The 22,722-nt window shown below is 42.9% G+C and overlaps 1 non-coding gene across 1 annotated transcript; it reads left to right on the top strand.

Moving 5' to 3' along the window:
- The first annotated feature begins 19,398 nt into the window (after nt 1–19,398).
- Trnas-gga lies at nt 19,399–19,482 on the top strand. Its single transcript is given in 2 exon segments — nt 19,399–19,438; nt 19,448–19,482. It is a non-coding gene; the product is annotated as a tRNA-Ser (tRNA).
- The last annotated feature ends 3,240 nt before the right edge of the window (nt 19,483–22,722 follow it).

Here is a 22,722-nt window from a genome sequence, read left to right as displayed (position 1 = left end):
GTTGTCATATTCTATATACATAAATGATATGGCGGACAGAGTCGGCAGCAGTCTGCAGTTGTTTGTGGATGGTGGTACGGTGTACGGGAATGTGTCGTCGTTGGGTGACTATAGGAGGATACAAGATGACGTAAACAAAATTTATAGTTGGTGTGGTAAATGGCAGCTAGCTCTAAATGTAGAAAAATGTAAGTTGATGCGGATGAGAAGGAAAACCAAACTCGTAATGTTGGGATACAGCATCGTTATTGCGCTGCTTGACATAGACATGTCATTTAATTATCTAGGCGTAACGTTACAAAGCGATATGAAATGGAACGAGCATGTCGATGTCGTGGTATGAGGGGCGAATGATCGACTTTGGTTTATTGCGAGACTTTGGGGAAGTGTGGTTTATGTGTGAAGGAGATGGCATGTAGGACGCTAGTGCGACGTATTGTTGAGCCCTGCTCGAGATTTTGGGATCCTCACCATATTGAATTCAAGGAAGACGTTTCAGAGGCGGGCTGCTAGATTTGTTGACGGTGGGTTTGAACAACTCACAAGTGTTAAGGAGTTGCTTTGGGAACTCACATGGGAAATTCCCGGAGGGAAGGCGACGTTCGTTTTGAGGAAAAGTATACGGAAAATTTAGAAAACCGACATTTGAAGCTGACTGCTGAACGACCTTACTACCACCAACATACATTAAGCGTAAGTACCGCGGAGATAAGGTAGGAGAAATTTGATATCATACGGACGCATGTAGATAGTCATTTTTCTCTCTCTCTATTTGCTAGTAGAACAGGGAAGGTAATAGCTAGTAGTGGTACAGGATAACCTCCACCACGCACCGTATGTCTTGCGGAGTAAGGATATAGATGGAGATGTACAATGTTGTTTGGAAAATACGCAACTACAACACATACTTAGACGTTCCGTCAAGTCCGTGATATTTCTGAAATCTTGAAGAATCAGGTTCAGTGCTTCGAATATACTTGCCAGCCATGGTACACACCGAAGAATTTGCAGTGTGTGTCGATGTGGCTAGAAACAGTAACTTAATCGAAATAAACCTCACGTCTGAGATGTTATAAGGTAATTAAAAAAAATATACATTTGAGAATGAAAAGTATTTCCTGGAATGAGTTCTCCGTAAGAAACATTAAATAAGATTAGTGACTGGCAGCATCAAATGATTCTTGATCAAAACAAGAAACAATTGTGTATTTTATCACGTTTACGGTTCTGATTTATACCGTAATATGTGTGTATCTGCTGTCTGCTTCTTATAAACTGCAACTTTGTAGAACAGCAGTATTACTATACAGCTTGGAATTCCTGTAGCGCTATCCGATGATGGGCACGGATCTGCAGACATTTTCAAGAAAAAAAAAAAACACAAACTTTTCCGGCAAATGCAGCTAACGCTGACATTCATTTACGGGTTTTCTCAGAGGAGAAGAGCTTTCCCTTCAGTCCACAATGTTTCTCGCAGGTATTCAGCAAGAAAGTCCAACAAGAGCGGAACGAGAAGGCTTTACGAATTTCACTTTTGTAACCCCAAGCAGCTTCTGCGCTTGCTTCGTCTAATCAGAATAAATTGCGTCGTTATTTAAAATTAATGAGTTATGACTCCACTTGAAACTTCCCCAGGTGCACGGTTTTTAATACAAATAAGAACTCATACTGCGAGGTAATTTAGTTGAAGCTGAAGACCGGGGCTGGCTCGGAAATCCCAGCGCAATTAGTGACAGAGTGCGGGGGTCTTTGTTCCCCCCCTTCGTCACTCGCTCGCTGGCATTGACACAAACCTCGCCGTAGCTGAATGTTCGTCTCCCTTGGAGCCCACATTTCATCTCAATTATATGTTTTATAAGGGATTAGAGAAACAGACATTTCCAATATAGCGAAACTTTTACTTAGATAGTTTTACAGCGATATTAGGCATGTCAGCTTAATACAACACTGAAACATAATTAAAAGTTAAGGAATATACACTCGTGCAATTATATACAGCTTTAGATAATCCCAAAACAAATGCTACCTTTTTTTTTTTAAGCCGAAGTGCATTTACCTTGCTACAAACTATATATACGAGGCCATGCTGAAATGTAATCACTTCGAATTTTTTATGTGAATATTCTTTATTACTTGTCAAATAAAACAAATTTTATTAACAATCTGCATCTCTATTCTTCATGTCTACATATTTATTTCTCAACGTAGTCATCCTGGCGACGAATACATTTCTACCAGCGAAATTTTTTTTTAAATTATCGTAAGGCATTGTTGGTCGGGAGGCCCCATTCGGGGGACTTCGGCCGCCGTATTGCAAGTCCTTTTTAGGGAACGCCACATCGGCGACTTGCGAGTCAATGATGATGAAGGACACACAACACCTAGTCCCCTGCCGGGAATCGAACCAGGGCCCCTTGCGTGGTAGGCGGTAACAGTACCGCTACACTACGGAGGCGGACTCTACCATCGAGAGACGTGTTTAATGATACAGTCACTGTACGCTGTGGAATTATTGATTTTATTAACGGATCATTAACCTCACCTCTGCCTGCACCCATTCATCCTATCAAAGTGAGATCATTGAAAGTGTCCTTTAAGTTTTGCAAACTGATGAAAATCTGTCGGGACTGTCCGGAGGATAACGGATAACAGTCAACCCGAGGTGTCAGATTGTTGTAGATGTCGCAGTGCTCGTGTGTGATACGGCATTGGCATGGTGAAGGAGAGGGTGTTTCATGTGTGGATGAACTTTTGGAATTCGAAACTCTATTTCAGCGTGCTTTTCCTCGTGCATTGACATAGTTACATTATACACCGCATTGTTACACAATAGAAGAAATATTGAATTTAATTGATGAAAGGAGAAAATACAAAAATGCAGTAAATGAAGCAGGCAAAAATGAATACAAACGTCTCAAAAATGAGATCGACAGGAAGTGCAAAATGGCTAAGCAGGGATGGCTATAGGACAAATGTAAGGATGTAGAGGCTTATCTCACGAGGGGTAAGATAGCTACTGCCTATAGGAAAATCAAAGAGACCTTTGGAGAAAAGAGAACCACTTACATGAATATCAAGAGCTCAGATGGAAACCCAGTTCTAAGCAAAGAAGGGAAAGCAAAAAGGTGGAAGGAGTATACAGAGTATATAGAGGGTCTGTACAAGGGCGATGTACTTGAGGACAACATTATGGAAATGGAAGAGGATGTAGATGAAGATGAAATGGGAGATACGGTACTGCGTGAAGATTTTGACAGAGCACTGAAAGACCTGATTCGAAACAAGGCCTCGGGAGTAGGCAACATTCCATTAGAACTACTGACGGCCTTGGGAAAGCCAGTCCTGACAAAACTCTACCATCTGATGCGCAAGATGTATGAGACAGGCGAAATACCGTCAGATTTTAAGAAGAATATAATAATTCCAATCCCAAAGAAAGCAGGTGCGGACAGATGTGAAAATTACAGAACTATCAGTTTAATAAGTCACGGATGCAAAATACTAACGCGAATTCTTTACAGACGAATGGAAAAACTGGTAGAAGCCGACCTCGGGGAAGATCAATTTGGATTCCGTAGAAATATTGGAACACATGAGACAGTGCTGACCTTACGACTTATCTTAGAAGCTAGATTATGAAAAGGCAAACCTACATTTCTAGCATTTGTAGACTTAGAGAGAGCTTTTGACAATGTTGACTGGAATACTCTCTTTCAAATTCTAAAGGTGGCAGGGGTAAAATACAGGGAGCGAAAGGCTATTTACAATTTGTACAGAAACCAGATGGCAGTTATAAGAGTTGAGGGACATGAAACGGAAGCAGTGCTTAGGAAGGGAGTGACAAAGGGTAGTAGCCTCTCCCCGATGTTATTCAATCTGTATATTGAGCAAGCAGTGAAGGAAACAAACGAAAAATTCGCAGTAGGTATTAAAATCCATGGAGAAGAAATAAAAACTTTGAGGTTCGCCGAAGACATTGTAATTCTGTCAGAGACAGCAAAGGACTTAGAAGAGCAGTTGAACGGAATGGATAGTGTCTTGAAAGGTGGATGTAGGATGAACATAAACATAAGCAAAACATGGATAATGGAATGTAGTCGAATTAAGTCGGGTGATGCTGAGGGAATTAGATTAGGAAATAAGACACTTAATGTAGTAAAGGGGTTTTGCTATTAGGGGAGCAAAATAACTGATGATGGTCGAAGTAGAGAGGATATAAAATGTAGACTGGCAATGGCGACGAAAGCGTTTCTGAAGAAGAGAAATTTGTTAACATCGAGTATAGATTTAAGTGTCAGGAAATCGTATCTCAAAGTGTTTGTATGGAGTGTAGCCATGTATGGAAGTGAAATATGGACGATAACTTGTTTGGACAAGAGAATAGAAGCTTTGGAAACGTGGTGCTACGGAAGAATGCTGAAGATTAGATAGGTAGATCACATAACTAATAAGGAGGTATTGAATAGAATTGGGGAGAAGAGGAGTTTGTGGCACAACTTCACTAGAAGAAGGGATTGATTGGTAGGACATGTTCTGAGGCATCAAGGGACAACCAATTTAGTATTGGAGGGCAGCGCGGAGGGTAAAAATCGTAGAGGGAGACCAAGAGATGAATACACTAAACAGATACAGAAGGATGTAGGTTGCAGTAGGTACTGGGAGATGAAGAAACTTGCACAGGATAGAGTAGCATGAAGAGCTGCATCAAACAAACATGTTACATGCTGCAATTCGCAGCGCTCTAGCGGCAGAGAGTTGCAGACATGCAGAGATAAAGAATAAAGGTGTAGAATGGTAATTAAGTTTGTTTTACTTAAAAAGCTTTAAGAGTTTTCACATTAAAAATTCGGAGACATTACTTTTCAGCACTTTACTTTTGCCTTTTACGTTGTCATACGTCTGTGGATTTACTCTGGGTAACGCTGTTCCGTTTTTACACCTGCTACTAATAAAATACACCAGAAAAGAGTTCATGTCACAACTTTTACATTAATAAATTGCTGCTTACTGATATTTCCAACGAAATCTACGTTTCCCCTCAACTAGTCATAGGTTAGAGGTCGCACTGTCCCTTATAGGGGTACCCCCACAGGTCATTTCGGCTTTGAAACATATGAACCATCGACACTTATTTACGTCTTGATATTTTTGTTTCTTACTTTTCAAATGTCGTCAGCTAACTGCTGTGGAACACCACTACAAGTCTAGCACTACATGCAGATTGTTCGTACAAGAACTGTGAGTGATTAATGTCGTATCTGTGTGTTCAACTGGTGCCTCTTTTCGTACTTGTTTCAGTAAGTGTTTCGAGCCTAACGAAATAAGCGATGAAAACCTAAGGTCTGTTCGTTTATATTCTCTCTTTGGATTTCTCTGATGCTGTACGAGTGTATGTGTGTATAGATGCTTTCTTTTTTGTTTTAGGGAGGTTATCATTTCATTGAGAAATTAATTCACTTGTTAAAGTTTCTCTGTTTATTCACATATTGTCACCACTCTCAGAGCTCACTGCATTCACTATACGCACTACAGCTACATTACTGGCCATTAAAATTGCTACACCAAGAAGAAATGCAGATGATAGGCGGGTAGTCATTGGACAAATATATTATACTAGAACTGACATGTGATTACAGTTTCACGATATTTGGGTGCATAGATCCTAAGAAATCAGTACACAGGACAACCACCTCTGGCCGTAATAACGGGCTTGATACGCCTGGGCATTGAGTCAAACAGAGCTTGGATGCCATGTATAGGTACAGCTGCCCATGCAGCTTCAACACGATATCACAGTATATCAAGAGTAGTGACTGGCGTATTGTACGAGCCAGTTGCTCGGCCACCATTGACCAGACGTTTTCAGTTGGTGAGAGATCTGGAGAATGTGCTGACCAGGGCAGCAGTCGAACATTTTCTGTATCCAGAAAGGCCCGTACAGGACCTGCAATATGCGGTCGTGCATTATCCTGCTGAAATGTAGCGTTTCGGAGGGATCGAATGAAAGGCAGAGCTACGGGTCGTAATACATCTGAAATGTAACGTCCACTGTTCACAGTGCTGTCAAGGCGAACAAGAGGTGACTGAGACGTGTAACCAATGACACCCCATACCATCACGCCGGGTGATACGATAGTACGGCAATGACGAATACACGCTTCCAATGTGCGTTCACCGCGATGTCGCCAAACACGGATGCGACCATCATGATGCTGTACAAAGAACCTGTATTCATCCGAAAAAATGACGTTTTGCCATTTGAGCACCCAGGTTCATCGTTGAGTACACCATCACAGGCGCTCTTGTCTGTGATGCAGCGTCAAGGGTAACTGCAGCCATGGTGTCCGACTGATATCCATGCTGCTACAAACGTCGTCGAACTGTTCGTGCACATGGTTGTTGTCTTGCAAACGTCCCCCATCTCGACTGCTAGTGATACGAGGCCATTGGGATCCAGCACGACATTCCGTATTACCCTCTTTAACCCACCGATTCCATATTCTACTAACAGTCATTGGATCTCGACCAACGCGAGCAGGAATGTCGCGATATGATAAACCTCAATCGCGATAGGCTACAATCCGACCTTTATCAAAGTCGGAAACGTGATGGTAAGCATTTCTCCTCCTTACACAAGGCGTCACAACAACGTTTCACCAGGTAACGCTGGTCAACTGCTGTTTGTGTATGAGAAATCGGTTGGAAACTTCCTTCATGTCAGCAGGTTGTAGATGTAGCTACCGGCGCCAACCTTGTGTGAATGCTATGAAAAGCTAATGCAAATGATTAGCTAGAACCATCTAGGCGCTACCGTCTGGAACCGCGCGACCACTACAGTCGCAGGTTCGAATCCTGCCTCAGGCATGGATGTGTGTGATGTCCTTAGGTTAGTTAGGTTTAAGTAGTTCATCATCATTTGCATATCACAGCATCTTCTTCCTGTCGGTTAAATTTTGCGTCTGTAGCACGTCATCTTCGTGGTGTAGCAATTTTAATGGCCAGAAGTGTAATTGGTTACCGTCAGGTGTATTACGAAACCCTTGCCTCTCCCTTAGATTTTTACATGTACTCATTTCTCTGTCCAAAAACCTACACTAACATCTCCCCATTGTGCCCAGGAAGACGGAAGATCACATTTTCTATTATCTTGAGCATACAGTTTTTCATCAGCATGCAGTATACTCTTGAAGTGGACCTGGGGTGTAGGCTCACTTCCGTGTAGCGATGGGTTGTGGTACTGCGTCGTGGCGAGGATGCAAGCTGATGGCTACTAATGTGACTAAACTCATAGTGCCTCCGGGGGCAGCAAGCCTGCCGTGACGTCGGCATCCAGGAATGCTGGCTCCAGAAGCTTACTCAGCGTCGTGCCGCCCAGTTAGCACACCATGGCCGCGGGTGGACTGCGGAAGGGGTATGGCAGTCTGCTTCGATGCTTGCAGGAGATGCCAGCCTCCAGTAGTGGAAATAGCCCCTACAAGTGGCGGCGCATGGCACCTACACTCCCGCACCAGCAAGGCAGGGTGAGCAGCTGTACCACCCAGTCTCCTTCTGCTGCCCTCCAGAATAGGAGCCTGCCCAGTGCTGGAATGAGCCAGAAGGCAGCCTGCCAGTGGAGAAGCACCACGTCCAAGAAGGAGAATTCGGTACTAGAAGATGGTGTGGCAGTGGGGACCCGGACTCCTGGCAGCTGTGTGCTGTTCCATAACGCTCAGTCACCTGGCGTAGCCCTCTCGTCGCAGTAGCCACTGCCAAACTGGTGATGCCTCTCTCTTAAACTTAACGACTTTTCTGCTGATGTGCTGCTTCCAGCAACATTCGGGACTTCAAAGCTGTCACCTTCTAGTACACAAACTGCTTGGCTCATCCTGCAAGCGCCTCATCGAACTACTGGCAGGATTTTGGTGACTGGCCTGGGCTACCTTGTGGTATATAAACAGCACTACTGCTACAAATGGCATGCCAAGACTTTAGCGCCCAAAGGCTGCCATCAGATGCTGCAGCTGAACTGATAGTTTCCTCAGTAATGCCCAAAAATAGAGGTGCTGCTGCAATATGTCCCTCTCCAGGAAAGCCCAGCCCCAAGGTCTCTAACATAGACCTGCGTGTGACAAACCTCCGTGTTTGTGAACAACAATGGACGATATTTATAAGGAGCTCTAATGGTAGAGGGCTTCAGACAGAACTTTTAGAATGTCGTTAATAATTTTCCTGATCATGCCGCTGTAATAGCGGGTGACTTCTACTTGCGAGGTAAATATTGGGAGTGTCATGCTATCAAAATTGATGCCAGAGACAGGGATTCGTGTGAAATTGTTCTGAACGTCTTGTCCGAAAATTGCTTTGAGCAGATAGTTAGAGAACCAATTCGTGAGGGTAACGTCTTTGACCTCCTGGCAATAAACATATCTGAACTTATTGAATCGGCTAACACAGAGGAAGGTATCAGTGATCATAAGGCTGTAATAGCATCTATGACAACGGGTTTAACAAAGAATGTTAAGAAATGTAGGAAGACATTTTTGCTTATCAAGAGTGAACAGGATACAAATTTCAGATTATCTGACCACTCAGCATCAAATATTTGGCGATAAGGACGAAGATGTGGAAAACAAATGGAAAAAATGCAAAGGAATCGTGGAATATGCCCTAGACAAGTACGTTCCGAGTAAGATCTTAAGTCATAAGAATGACTCGTCAAGGTTTAATAGCCGTCTTAGAAAACTGCTACGTAAACAAAGAGAATTTCATCACAGATTCAAGAGAAGTAGAAACCTAGTTGACAAAAAAAGCTGTACGAAGAGAAAATGAGCGTAAGGAGAACAATGAGAGAAGCGTTCAATGACTTTGTAAGTAAAACTTTGCCGACCGAATTGGATAAAAGCCCTAGCAAATTTTTGTCGTAATGCAAAAACAGTGAGTGGGTAAAAATCATCTATTCATTCACTCAGTGACCATACTGGCACGGAAGCGGAAGATAGAGAGAAGGCAGAAATAATGAATTCGGTCTTCCGAAATTGTTTCACCGTGGAAGATCGTAACATGCTTCGTCCTTCCAATTGTCGTACGATCGCGGAATAGAAAAACAAATGCAATCGCTTAGTAGTGGAAAGGCGTCAGGATCAGATGAGATATCTGTAAGATTCTACAAAGATTATTGGAAAGAACTTGCACCCCTTCTAGCAGTAATTTATCGTAGATCGATTGAGCAACGGAGGGTATCTAGCGATTGGAAGAAAGCACACGTCATTCCCGTTTTTAAGAAGGGTCGTAGGATAGATGTGCACAATTATAGACGTGTATCGTTGACGTTAGTGTGTTCTACAATTATGGAACATATTTGCTGCTCAAGAATTACGACGTTTATGGAGAAGGATAATCTCCTCTATAAAAATCAACAGAATACTGCGAAACTCAGCTCGCCTGTTCCTCCATAAGGTTCAGAGTGCCGTAGACTATGGCGCTCAGGTTGATGCCGTATTCCTTGACCTCAGGAAGGCATTTGACAACGTCCAGTACAGTCGTCTAGTGAAAAACGTCCGAGCTTATCGACTATTGGAGCAGATTTGTGACTGGATTCAAGAGTTCTTTGCAGAGAGTTCTTTGCAGACAGAACTCGTTACATCGGTCTTGATGGAACGAAATCAACAGATGTAAAGGTAATATCGACAGTACCCAAGGAAGCTCGATAGGTTCGTACTGTTTACAATATATGTAAATGATGTAGTAGGATGCGTCGGATGTTCTCAAAGGCTGTTCGCATATGATGCGGTTATCTATAACAAAGTATCAACGCCAGAAGATAGAAACGATTTGCAGAGTGTACTCCACAGAATTGATGAATGGTACAGGCTTTGGTAGTTGACCTTGAACGTAAATAAATATAACATACTGCGCATGCACAGGAAAAGAAATCCACTACTATTTAGCTACAGTATTTAAAACAAGCCATTGTAAACAGTATCTGCTGTAAAATATCTAGGAGTAACTATCCAAAGCGGTCGTAAGTGGAGTGACCACGTAAAACAAATAGTGGGAAAAGCAGCTGCCAGACTCAGATTCATAGAAATAATGTAACTTATCCACGAAGGAAGTGGCGTATAAGTTGCTTCTTCGACCGATTATTGAGTACTGTTCATCTGTCTTGGATCCCTACTAGATAGGACTGACAGAAGAGGTAGAGAAGATCCAACGAAGAGCGGCGCTTTCCGTCACGGGACCGATTAGCCGGCACGAGAGCGTTATGGAGATGCTCAAGAAAGTCCATGGGCAGACGTTACAAGAGAGGCGTTGTGCATAAAAGAGAGATTTATTACTGAAATTTCAAGAGAGCACTTTCCGGGAGGAGTTGGACATCATATTGCTTCCCCCCCCCCCCCCCCCCCCCCCGCCCCATATACGTCACGCGTAAGGAAAATTCGAGAAATTAGAGCCAATACAGGGGCTTACCGGCAGTTATTCTTCCCACGTGCTATTCGCAAGTGGAACTGCGTTGGCGGGCTCAGTTAGTGGTACAAAAAGTACCCTCCGCAATACACTTTACAGCCAAACCACTCCTCATAAAGCCATCTAAGACAATTCACAACTGCTATCACCACCATCACTTACTTATGCCGTCATGGCATTCTCTCATGCGACACATGACACCTGACACCTGACATCTCAAAGGATCTTTCAAGAGCCCCAAGCCCTGTATAAGTGTTTTACAATATCTTAAATACTAGGAATCATATTACAATATTTATGCACACAATGGTTATCTCTTATAACCTTTTCCCTGTGGCTTCACTGACGTATTCGTTCGACACATATGTTGAACACATCGCCTCTCACTTACTCTCTGTGTATACACCTCTTCGTCCATCTATCTGTCCGTATCATCCTCCAGCCTCTATTTTTCTATCTCATTCTCCTCATTCTATCTGTCTTTTGATTTCCTGCATCCCCTCTCTTTGTTCATTTCCTCCACTACTCTCCCTCACGACATCTTCCTCCTCTCTCGCTCTGCCCATATCATCCCCTTCTCTGTTCCCATCTCCATCCCCTCTTCCTTTTTCACCTGGTCACCACTCCCACTTCCACCAGCCTTATGTATTTCCAACTCCTCCTCTCTCCTTCCTCCTCCACCTTGCTCTGTCCATGCCATCATATATCCATTGCAACCTGTCCCCCGCCATGCTCTTCGGCATGTATAGCCCCTGCACTACATTTCAATAAAGTAGGATGATGCTAATCCCATGACATGCCTGTCATGCAGGGCAGGCTATACATCAGAGGCTTGAAAATCTTGTATTAACTGCTGACAAACAGATGTCAATGAAATGGGCTGATATTACTACAACACACCTAGCATGCAGGGCAGCCTACATTCCATGGTGTGGAAAACTGTTTGTTGCACCTGACATGTAGGCTGCCCTGCAAATCAGGTTTATTTGGCAGGTTGATACAGTTCTCCACACAACATTACCATTTTACAGAGCAGCCTGTACTCGAGGAGCAGGAAAAAAACCATTTTGGCCTATATCCCTGCTTCTATTGCGTATAGGAGATTATAAAGCCCCACAGTGCTGGTATTTGTCAGACCTGCTCTTTGTGTCAAATTAAGTTGAAATCAATCCAGAGGTTTGGAAGGAGACATACATACATACATACATACACCCTGCTTTGTATGTATAACAGATTTCTCACTTCACTTGCAAAGTAAATATGATACCACAGAACTCCTTCTGTCTTAATAAATCATACTTAGCCACTCTTCTTTAACGATATATGGTCTGGCTCCATTAAAATCTTATACTCGTTATCTATTTTGTCTATGTGGTGGTTGTTTTGAAACATAATTTGGAACTTTGATCCTGTGACAACAACCCCATTTGTGTCTTCCCAGAAGACACACTCACAAATATATCCTTGCACAAGAACCACGTATGGTACCACCATTCACAATACATTGACAGATCGTTTCACTTATCTCTCTCACTGTAGCGCTGATCACAGGCTGAATTCCTCTCGAAATACTGCTTCTGGTACCCCTGCCCATTTGGAGCAATTTCCTGGCGCCCAGTGGCACTGTATCATACAAATTAATCCTTAACAGTTTATTCACAGTTTAGCTGGCTTGTCTCTTAAGACAAATGAACCTTGTGAGAGTATTTAACTGGTGTCAAATTCCCCTAGCTGGAATTTTGTTCTTTCAGGTTCCTCCATGTATCATCAAAGGTCAATTTTGGCATGGCATTTGGACAGAAGGCTTCCTCTCTGGCTTGCGTCATATCCTTCACCCAAATTACACCCATCAATCACACAGTTCAGAACGAGCGAGGTGGCGCAGTGGTTAGACACTGGACTCGCATTCGGGAGGACGACGGTTCAATCCCGCGTTCGGCCATCCTATTTAGGTTTTACGTGATTTCCCTCAATCACTCTACATCTACATCTACATCTACATTGATACTCCGCAAGCCACCCAACGGTGTGTGGCGGAGGGCACTTTACGTGCCACTGTCATTACCTCCCTTTCCTGTTCCAGTCGCGTATGGTTCGCGGGAAGAACGACTGTCTGAAAGCCTCCGTGCGCGCTCTAATCTCTCTAATTTTACATTCGTGATCTCCTCGGGAAGTATAAGTAGGGGGAAGCAATATATTCGATACCTCATCCAGAAACGCACCCTCTCGAAACCTGGCGAGCAAGCTACACCGCGATGCAGAGCGCCTCTCTTGTAGAGTCTGCCACTTGAGTTTATTAAACATCTCCGTAACGCTATCACGGTTACCAAATAACCCAGTGACGAAACGCGCCGCTCTTCTTTGGATCTTCTCTATCTCCTCCGTCAACCAGACCTGGTCCGGATCCCACACTGATGAGCAATACTCAAGTATAGGTCGAACGAGTGTTTTGTAAGCCACCTCCTTTGTTGATGGACTACATTTTCTAAGCACTCTCCCAATGAATCTCAACCTGGTACCCGCCTTACCAACAATTAGTTTTATATGATCATTCCACTTCAAATCGTTCCGTACGCATACTCCCAGATATTTTACAGAAGTAACTGCTACCAGTGTTTGTTCCGCTATCATATAATCATACAATAAAGGATCCTTCTTTCTATGTATTCGCAATACATTACATTTGTCTATGTTAAGGGTCAGTTGCCACTCCCTGCACCAAGTGCCTATCCGCTGCAGATCTTCCTGTATTTCGCTACAATTTTCTAATCCAGCAACTTCTCTGTATACTACAGCATCATCCGCGAAAAGCCGCATGGAACTTCCGACACTATCTACTAAGTCATATATATATATTGTGAAAAGCAATGGTCCCATAACACTCCCCTGTGGCACGCCAGAGGTTACTTTAACGTCTGTAGACGTCTCTCCATTGATAACAACATGCTGTGTTCTGTTTGCCAAAAACTCCTCAATCCAGCCACACAGCTGGTCTGATATTCCGTAGGCTCTTACTTTGCTTATCAGGCGACAGTGCGGAACTGTATCGAACGCCTTCAGGCAAATGCCGGGATGGTTCCTCTGAAAGGACACGGCCGACTTCCTTCCCCATCCTTCCCTAATCCGATGAGACGGATGACCTCGCTGTCTGGTCTCCTTCCCCAAACAAACCAACCAACAACAGTTCAGACTGTGGCTCACAGGCCACGTCTGCAGCTTGCTATGAAAGGCTGCAACCTAGTTACACTCTGAACCTCAGTCATACTCACCTCAAAAGAGTCAGTCTTATCTTCCTTATCATTAACTTTACGAACTCATCTCTTCCCTCTCCTACTTTCACTGCCTCTGCGGAAGTATAAGCATCTGTTATGGTTCTTCCACAACATCTACATAAACAATCGAAATCATTTCCTGTGTTTTCCTTATAGTATCTACAATAACATCGTCATCTGCAGTTTAACTCTGCATAACAGAAAAATCAGCAGTACAAGAACTCCTCTATGCATTTTCCCCCAGCTCCATAGCCTATAAACAACAACCATTATCACCCAACAGGATAGATACTGCTCTACCTGAGGCACTCATGTTGCAATTCACACGCTTGTTCACTTCGTTGCAGCACATACTTACTCTGTCTGCCACTACAGCTACTTAAGACTCCACAGTTCCACATGATATTGGAGCTGGTACTTCTATTTTATTTCTCTTAACTTCAACAATGTTGGTACACCACGCAATGAGTCAACTATGTATAACGTCATTACCATTTTAATTAATTATCTTAATTTTCCCACTGCAAATACTATCCCACCAGGCGTCAAATTTCGGCTCACTCCATTCAGGATAGACATGTTTAACCACTCAACGGTAGTATGACGTCTTGCAGGAGCAGTAAGCTGAACACGGGCCTGTTCCCAGCCTCCCATGCCACAGCATGCTTACGTAATGTGTTCAAAAACGCTGTTCATAAAAGCAGGATTTACCAGTGCTCATGATCCGGGTTCTGTTAGTCATAACAAAAAGTTTCGAACGCTTGGCGTATTTTTTGATTTAACTAAGGCATTTGACTGTGTTGATCTCACAATATTGCTCCAGAAGTTGGACAATTACGGAATAAGGGGAGTAGCTCACAATTGGTTCACCTCTTACTTTAGAAACAGGCAGCAAAAGGACATTATTCACAGTGTTAATAACGGCTGTGATGTGGGATCTGAGTGGGGTACTGTCAAGTAGGGGGTGCCGCAGGGATCAGTGTTGGGGCCGCTCCTGTTCCTTATTTATACAAATGATACACCCTCTAGTATTATGGGTAACTCTAAAATATTTCTGTTTGTCGATGAGACTAGCTTGGTACTAAAGGAAGTTGTGTGCAACAGAGACTTGTTTCAAATAGTGCAGTTCATGACCTCAGTTCATGGCTTGTAGAAAATAAACTAACGTTAAATCACAGTAAGAATCAGTTTTTACAGTTTCTAAAACACAATTCAACAAAACCTGACGTTTTAATCTCACAGAACTGCCATATGATTAGTGAAACTGAACAGTTCAAATTTCTAGGTGTTCAAATAGATAGTAAGCTGTCGTGGAAAGCCCACATTCAGGATCTTGTTCAAAGACTTAATACTGCCATTTTTACTATTCGAACGGTATCAAAAGTGAGTGATACTTCGACACGTAAATTAGTCTACTTTGCTTATTATCATTCACTTATGTCGTATGGTATTACGTTTTGGGGTAACTCTTCCCATTATAGAAGGATATTTTTGGCTCAGAAACGGGCGGTTCGGGCAATAAGTGGTGTTAGTTCACGAACCTCTTGTCGACCTCTGTTCACGAGCCTGGGTATTTTGACATTGGCCTCTGAAAATGTATACTCCTTATTGTCGTTTCCTGTTACCAATATTAGTTTATTCCCAAGAATAAGCAGCTTTCACTCGGTTAATACTCGGCAGAAATCAAACCTCCATTTGGATCAGACTTCCTTAACTCCTGTGCAAAAAGGTGTGCAGTATACTGCTGCATCCATTTTCAATAAGCTGCCACTCGAATTCAAAAATCTTAGCAGTAACCCACGGGCTTTCAAATCGAAACTGAAGAGTTTCCTCATGGGTCACTCCTTATATTCCGTCGAGGAGCTCCTTGAAAAATTAAGCTGATTCTTATTGTATTGGTGATAGCGTTTACTTAAACGTATGGACAGACTTTTTTCAGGTTCATGAACGTTTATTTTTATGTTTTATTAATTTTATGTTGTACGTTCATGTACTGACACGTTCCATGACCTTGGAGATTTGCTCCCCAATTTGGTCATACGGAACTTGACGTGTAAATAAAAAAAATAAAAAATTAAACGGTACACTACACTACAGACAAATACCTTCAGAAAAGCAGATGTTGAAAATACGAGGGGCGTTCAGAAAGTAAGCTCCGATCGGTCGCGAAATGGAAACGACTATGAAACTCCGATAAAGCTTTGCACAGATGTGTTGGGTAGTGTCTCTAGTATAACCCCAGTTAGCATCACGTCGCTCTTCTCATTTCTGAGCTCGCAGTGAGTGCGTAAAGATGTCTAGAAAATAGTGTCTGCCGCCAAGTACGAGGGCCTGGTGAGAAATTTCGCCTGAAGCTATGCAGCTAACATTACATAACTGTCGTGCTGTTTCGTCTTCACGACAATTCTCAGCCGCATTCTGCAGGGGCAATGAAGATGCTCCTGCATCGTTTTCAAATGGAAATGTTAGATTACCCACAATACAGTCCGCAATTGTCTCCCCCTGAGTTTCATCTCTGGTCACATGAACCGCTGTCTTTGAAGACAACATTTTGACACAGACAACGAGGTGTAGGCCAACGTGGAGAATTGGCGGAAAGCACTGGCGGCTGGCTCCTATGATGAGGCTATTGAAAAGTTGGTACAACGCTATGACAAAAGTCTAAGTCAGAACGGCGACTACGTAGAGAAGTAGCTGAAAGGTGTAGCTAATTGTTACAAGTAAAACATTTCTGATGTTCACTGTGGTTTCAATTTGGCAATCAATCGGAGCTTACTTTCTGAACAGGCCTCGTACCTCTTCTGTGCTCTGCGCTCGCACGTGATACACCGCATACCGTACTCGTCCACTGCGGCGCTCGGGGTTACAGCACAGAGTTCTAACGCCTTATGATAGGCATGTAAGACTCGAAACTGGAACATACAAAGAACCTTACAACTGAAGCAGTATTTTCAACCCCTGGTATAGTGCTCAGTTGCGGATGTTCCTCCGGCAGGATTGTTTGCCTTCAGAAAAGATTTCCTAACACTTATTTTTTCGTATTCTTCGACAGAATTATTTAGTTATCGGCAAACATAAATCCGCGCGCGCGCGCGCGCGCGCGTGTGTGTGTGTTTATTTTTCCTTTTTCATTTTTTCTCACCAAAAACATTCTCTACAGCCTTAGAGCAAGTATCGAAATCTCTAAACTGCAAATAAGAAAAAGCAGTAAGTGTTAATCAAAATGGCTCTGAGCACTATGGGACTTAACTTCTGAGGTCATCAGTCCCCTAGAACTTAGAACTACTTAAACCTAACTACCCTAAGGACAGCACACACATTCATGCCCGAGGCAGGTTCAAATGGTTCAAATGGCTCTGAGCACTATGGGGTTTAGCTTCTGAGGTCATCAGTCCCCTAGAACTTAGAACTACTTAAACCGAACTAACCTAAGGACATCACACACACCCATGCCCGAGGCAGGATTCGAACCTGCGACCGTACCGGTCGCGCGGTTCCAGACTATAGCCCCCAGAACCGCTCGGCCACACCGGCCGGTCCCGAGGCAGGATTCGAACCTGCGACCGTAGCGGTCGCGCGGTTCCAGACTGTAGCGCCTAGAACCTCTCGGCCACCTCAGCCGGCCAGTAAGTGTTAATGTTAAGATACGTGATACAACTCCATTTTTCTGATGACGTTGTATTATTTGCCTCTAGTCGAGATGTCACTGTCTTTTTTTTTTACGTTTTTGATACTACGCTTAACGTTTCATCAAGTCAGGAACTTTTTCCATGAAAATCGTTACCATGAAAAAGAAAGAGAGGAAAAGAGAGCGAGTCACAGATATAGAAAGAAACAGAAATATGTAGGCTCGCTCAATTTGCAGTATCGTATAGTAACTGAATTACGTGATTAATAACCAAAGTTAATGCCGAATTAGGTGATTAATAACCGGAGTTAAAGTTTGTTAAATATTTTCAAGGTGCGAAAAGTGCGATAATGTTTAATGTACCCTCCAAGACTTCTACAGCGTTTCAAGAAACGCACACTGACCGAACGCTGAACGTCCCTTACGAATGTGAAAGCCACGTGGGGTAGCCGTGCGGTATGTGATGCCTTGTCACGGTTCACGCGGCTCCCCCCGTCGGAGGTTCGAGTCCTCCCTCGGGCATGGATGTGTGTGTGTTGTCCTTAGTGTAAGTTAGTTTAAGTTAGATTAAGTAGTGTGTAAGCCTAGGGACCGATGATCTCAGCAGTTTGGTCCCATAAGATCTTAAGATCTTACCACAAATTTCCAAATTTCCGAATGCGAAAAAAAAAAACTACGGCGCCCTGTTCTCGAAGTTCAAGTCAAAATTAGGCGAGCCATACATTACTTCAATTGCTGTCCACCACAATGAGGTACGAAGACATACGCGTTTAACTATTCACTCGCCTCGGCTATCTGGACCCAGTTCGACAGTTTTCACGGTAAACTTTGCGATCAAGCAATGACGAAAATGACTTCATATCAAAATACGGGTTGCGTATGTCGAAAAAGATGGAGCCAAATATGCGGCTAATTAATTTGCTTTCATTATAGGTATCAGGCTTTAATATTTTTTCACCGAGAAAGGGCAACTACTCTTGATTATGCCTCTTTTCCTAGGTACCATTATACGAGTATATTAAATTGGCAGTGAAGGAGCTGTTATTATCTCGGCCATTTTGGTCCATTTTATTTATACCTTCACCATGTTGTTAGTTAACGACACTCAGCTGTTGAACACCACCATTGACCCTACTACTATAGTGTATTACCAACATCTTTGAAGTTATAAAAAAAAGTTGCAGTCGATGGTTTCAACAAAGGTTTGCTTTCTTGTCTCTACGTGCTCTCATTTGTAATAGCTCGTGACACTGCCGACGTAAACGGCAAACAGTGCTCTAGTCTTCTAGAATCCCAAGATGGACAAGCGGCGGCTCGCCGGCGCATATGGTCCGCGATTAGTATCACTCCGGCCCGTGGAAGAAATTCCGGGTGAACAAAAAATGAACGTATTCTCAAAAACGAGCATTTTGATGCATATGTTGCTGGCGTCACGTGTCGGGAAAGGGATGATACTCATATCGGTATGTTACCACATATGTAAACTTATGCATCACGCATGCTATAGTTATGTCTTTATTTGCTTTGAGCTCTGCTCTCGGGTTGCGTGACGAGGCCGCCGGCGAGCTTAAGATAACTTGCCTGTAAACACCTGGGAAAATACTAACAATTTCCATAAAGTTTATACGACTCTAACTGAAAAACTTGATCTCTTAGTAGGATGAAAATTGTAGGACAGTAGGAGTGTTTCTAGCTGAACATTTTAATGTACAATTCTTCACATAATTTCGCACATTGACTTTATTACAATTTTTTGTGAATAATCCCTCTTGGAACCTATGCACTGACTATCTTACTTAGATGGTTGAAACTTTAAGTACTCGTTAACAACATGTCTGTCTAAAAGGCAAATTACAATCGAAACCAACACGCGTTTATTCTAGAAATATTTACATCTGATAATCAAAATTATACTTAATGAGTATGTATTTTTCTTCCTGTTGATAGTAGGTTAGTGTCTGTAGTCTACCTTCCTCCAGCTATTTTCCTGAAACATCCCGAAAAACGTCAGCTCTCTAGCTCAAATAAATTACTTGTGCAGAAAATGAACAGCCGGCCGGAGTGGCCGAGCGGTTCAAGGCGCTACAGTCTGGAACCGCGCGACCTCTGCGGTCGCAGGTTCGAATCCTGCCTCGGGCATGGATGTGTATGATGTCCTTAGGTTAGTTAGGTTTAAGTAGGGGACTGATGACCTTAGAAGTTAAGTCCCATAGTGCTCAGAGCCATTTGACCCATTTTGAACCAGAAAATGAACATGTCGGAAAATTCAGCTTTTAGGTTATTCAGTTAAGTTACATTTGATCTGTAACTCATCTCTGTTGTTCCCAACACTCTTCAGTTGCATAATCTTTTCTGTTCCTTTTCTTCTTTCTCTTTTTTATTTAAGTCTCTTTAATTTGCCTCGAGGACCCACTTTTCAGCTTCGGCCACCCTCATGGAATCAACTGCCAACAGTGACTATCGCATACTAAACCCAGAATACATTCCTTGCAACTCAAGAGCGCTAACTGCCGTATCACTAAATCGAAGTTATCTGTATAATAACTTTCGAAAATGATAAAATAGCCACAACTCATATTACAGAAGAGTTTATAACGAAAACAACGCTCGGAAACGAAATATATGCAAGGAAAACATAAGAACATCGCAAATTGTATCTTCTAAAAGGGCTGCCATCTGAAAAATAGTTGTAAGTATTGTTTCTCGAACAAGAGTCTAAAGACAACATTGTTGGCTAAAAGCTGTGGTAACATAAATGCGGACGCACACCGAGATATTTTTGATTTTTATTGTACTTCCCAATGTGTACTTCAGTTCTTTTCACCACTAATTTGTTCATGAAACTCTCAACATTGGTTTAAGACACAAACAAAAAATCGAATTTTTGAAGCGGATTCACTAGCAAGTGACCTTGAGTAAGTACGGCTTGCGGATCACCGTAGGTTGCCAACGCCTGCTCTAGACGTCTTTTTGATCCCTGAAATAATGTGCCAGCGTTGTTATAAGCTTTAACCAGTAAAAAAGTACTCTTCTCTTTGGTGCATTGTCTCACATTCATCAAGACGAAGGCGGATCCTCTTTCTCCTCTGGGCATTCGTCGACTACGAGGTCAGGCTCCCTCCGCCGCGTTCCGTCTCTGGGACGTAAACAGGTCGTATTTCCTTTTCTCCGCTGCCCCGGCGTCTGTCTTGTTTCGGCACGGGGGACCCATTTCCGCAGTCTGGCTTTATTCTGTCGTTTAATTTGTCTCTTGCTTTTTTTGTAACCGCCCTTGGAGATGGCCGGCAGTGCATAGACTGCTACCAATGCTTGGCTGCAGGCAGAGGCAACAGTTCTATCTAATTTGTACGCCTAATCTTTGGTTCCCAGTTTTCTATGTTCGCTTTCTTCCATATCTCTACAAAGAGAGAGTTTTTAGGAGGTACAGTATACTCACAAAGTGAAACAAAACAAAACAGTAAAACTCTATACCCATATCCAGAATATGTTGCAGAGAATTTGTTGTACGTAATACATTTAGAAACCTGTTTCTTTTTTTTTTAGCCAACATTTTCATGAGCTGCAATACGAAGCGTAAGAGGGAAAACTGGTGTGTTATTGTTGTGGCCTTCGGTCGGTGTACCTAGTGCAAGCCTCTCTCCTCTGTGCTGTTTTTATTCTTCGTTTCACTTTCGTACAAGGCTATAATCCAGACAAATACCTTCAGAAAAGACTTCCTAATACTTAAATGTGTATCAGATATTAACATATTTCTAGTTTTTAGAAAGCTTTTCTCGACATTTGTATTTCTGACGACTTCGTTTATTCCACTTGCATTTAGTTTCCTCACCAGAAAGCAAGACTCCTCCACTACCTTTAGTGACACAATCTTCAATTCTCTCAGTATCACTCGACTTAATGCGACTACATTTATTTTACTATTTTTATGTTCATCTTATACCCTCAACACACTATCCGTTCCATACGACTGATCGAAGTCTTTTCCGACTTCGACAGAATTACGACGTTATCGGTGCACTTCAAGATTTTAATTTTTCTCTCTGAACATTGTCTTTCCAAATTTCTCTTTGGTTTCACTCAGTACTTCTTCAAAGTATAAATTCAATAACGTCAGGGACAGACTACAACCCCACCTCGCTCTCTTCGCAACTGCTGCTTCTCTTTTATATCCTTCAAGTCTCATAATTTTCTGGGCTTTTATATATATTGTTTAAAAAATTATTTACTCATCTACATGATACATGTTTAACCCACCACCTAATACATTAGTGGGTCCTAATTTATACTTATGTTACAAATACTGCAGCTTATCTTATTTTGTTACTACAGGGGTGTTAAAATTGCAGTGTCTGTGTGTTTATGGGCTGCATTTTTTCATATGACTTGTCAAGCCAATGGCAGCACGGCATCTCTTGCCGCAGTTCTCACAAGTGTATCTGGCTGCTGAGGCAGGAGCAGTGGTAGCATTGCGAAGCTTTTTCTGCCTTAATCTGTCTAACAAGCCTTCATCGTGCTTCGACATTCCAGATGATATATCATCACGTCACTCTGGTCTCATGCTAGCCCGTGACTCCCATATGTTTGTGTCGATTCAAAAGCTCTCCATATCTTGTTTACAGGAGTCCTTGAACCTCAATACAAGACGTCCTACAGGTCTCTTAGCTATAGAGATCTCTCCAAGCATCACCTCACGTGGTAATCTGTCAGGATCCATACGGTGGACGTGTCCCAGCCAACGGAGTCGTCTCTGCTTCAAGATAGCTGAAATACTATTGCAGTTAGTTTTAGATAGCACTGCTTCGTTGGTCACTCGGTCCTTCCACGTTACTCCGCGGATGGATCTCAGGCGCCGCATGTGGAAAGCATTAAGGCGATGTTCTTGTTTGGCATAGGTAGTCCATGTTTATATTTATTAATTTAAATTAAAATATGGGGCAAATTAAAAGACATTTACTTGTTTGATAAGTACATTGTATCAGTCTGATTTGTAATTCTGAGGTGATGATGATGAGCGTTTGGCGTCATTGGCCGGGAGGCCCCTCGCGGGGCAGGTCCGGCCGCCATATCGCAGGTCTTATTACATTCGGCGCCACATTGGGCGACCTGCACGCCGGATGGGGATGAAATGATGATGAACACAACACAACACAACACCCAGTCCCTGAGCGGAGAAAATCTCCGACCCAGCCGGGAATCGAACCCGGGCCCAGAGGACGGCAATCCGTCACGCTGACCACTCAGCTACTGGGGCGGACATTCTGAGGTGAAAATGGCTGTCGCAGTTTCCTCCTGTACACCCGTTACCGTGCAATACGCAACACCACATAAACTGAGCTGTTTCTTTCCCTCGCGCTGACGTAGTTTACTTTTCACAACAAG

Source organism: Schistocerca americana, chromosome 3 (assembly GCF_021461395.2).
Source record: "Schistocerca americana isolate TAMUIC-IGC-003095 chromosome 3, iqSchAmer2.1, whole genome shotgun sequence".
Classification (NCBI taxonomy): Eukaryota; Metazoa; Arthropoda; class Insecta; order Orthoptera; family Acrididae; genus Schistocerca; species Schistocerca americana.
This window is presented reverse-complemented; position numbering and strand designations above follow the sequence as displayed.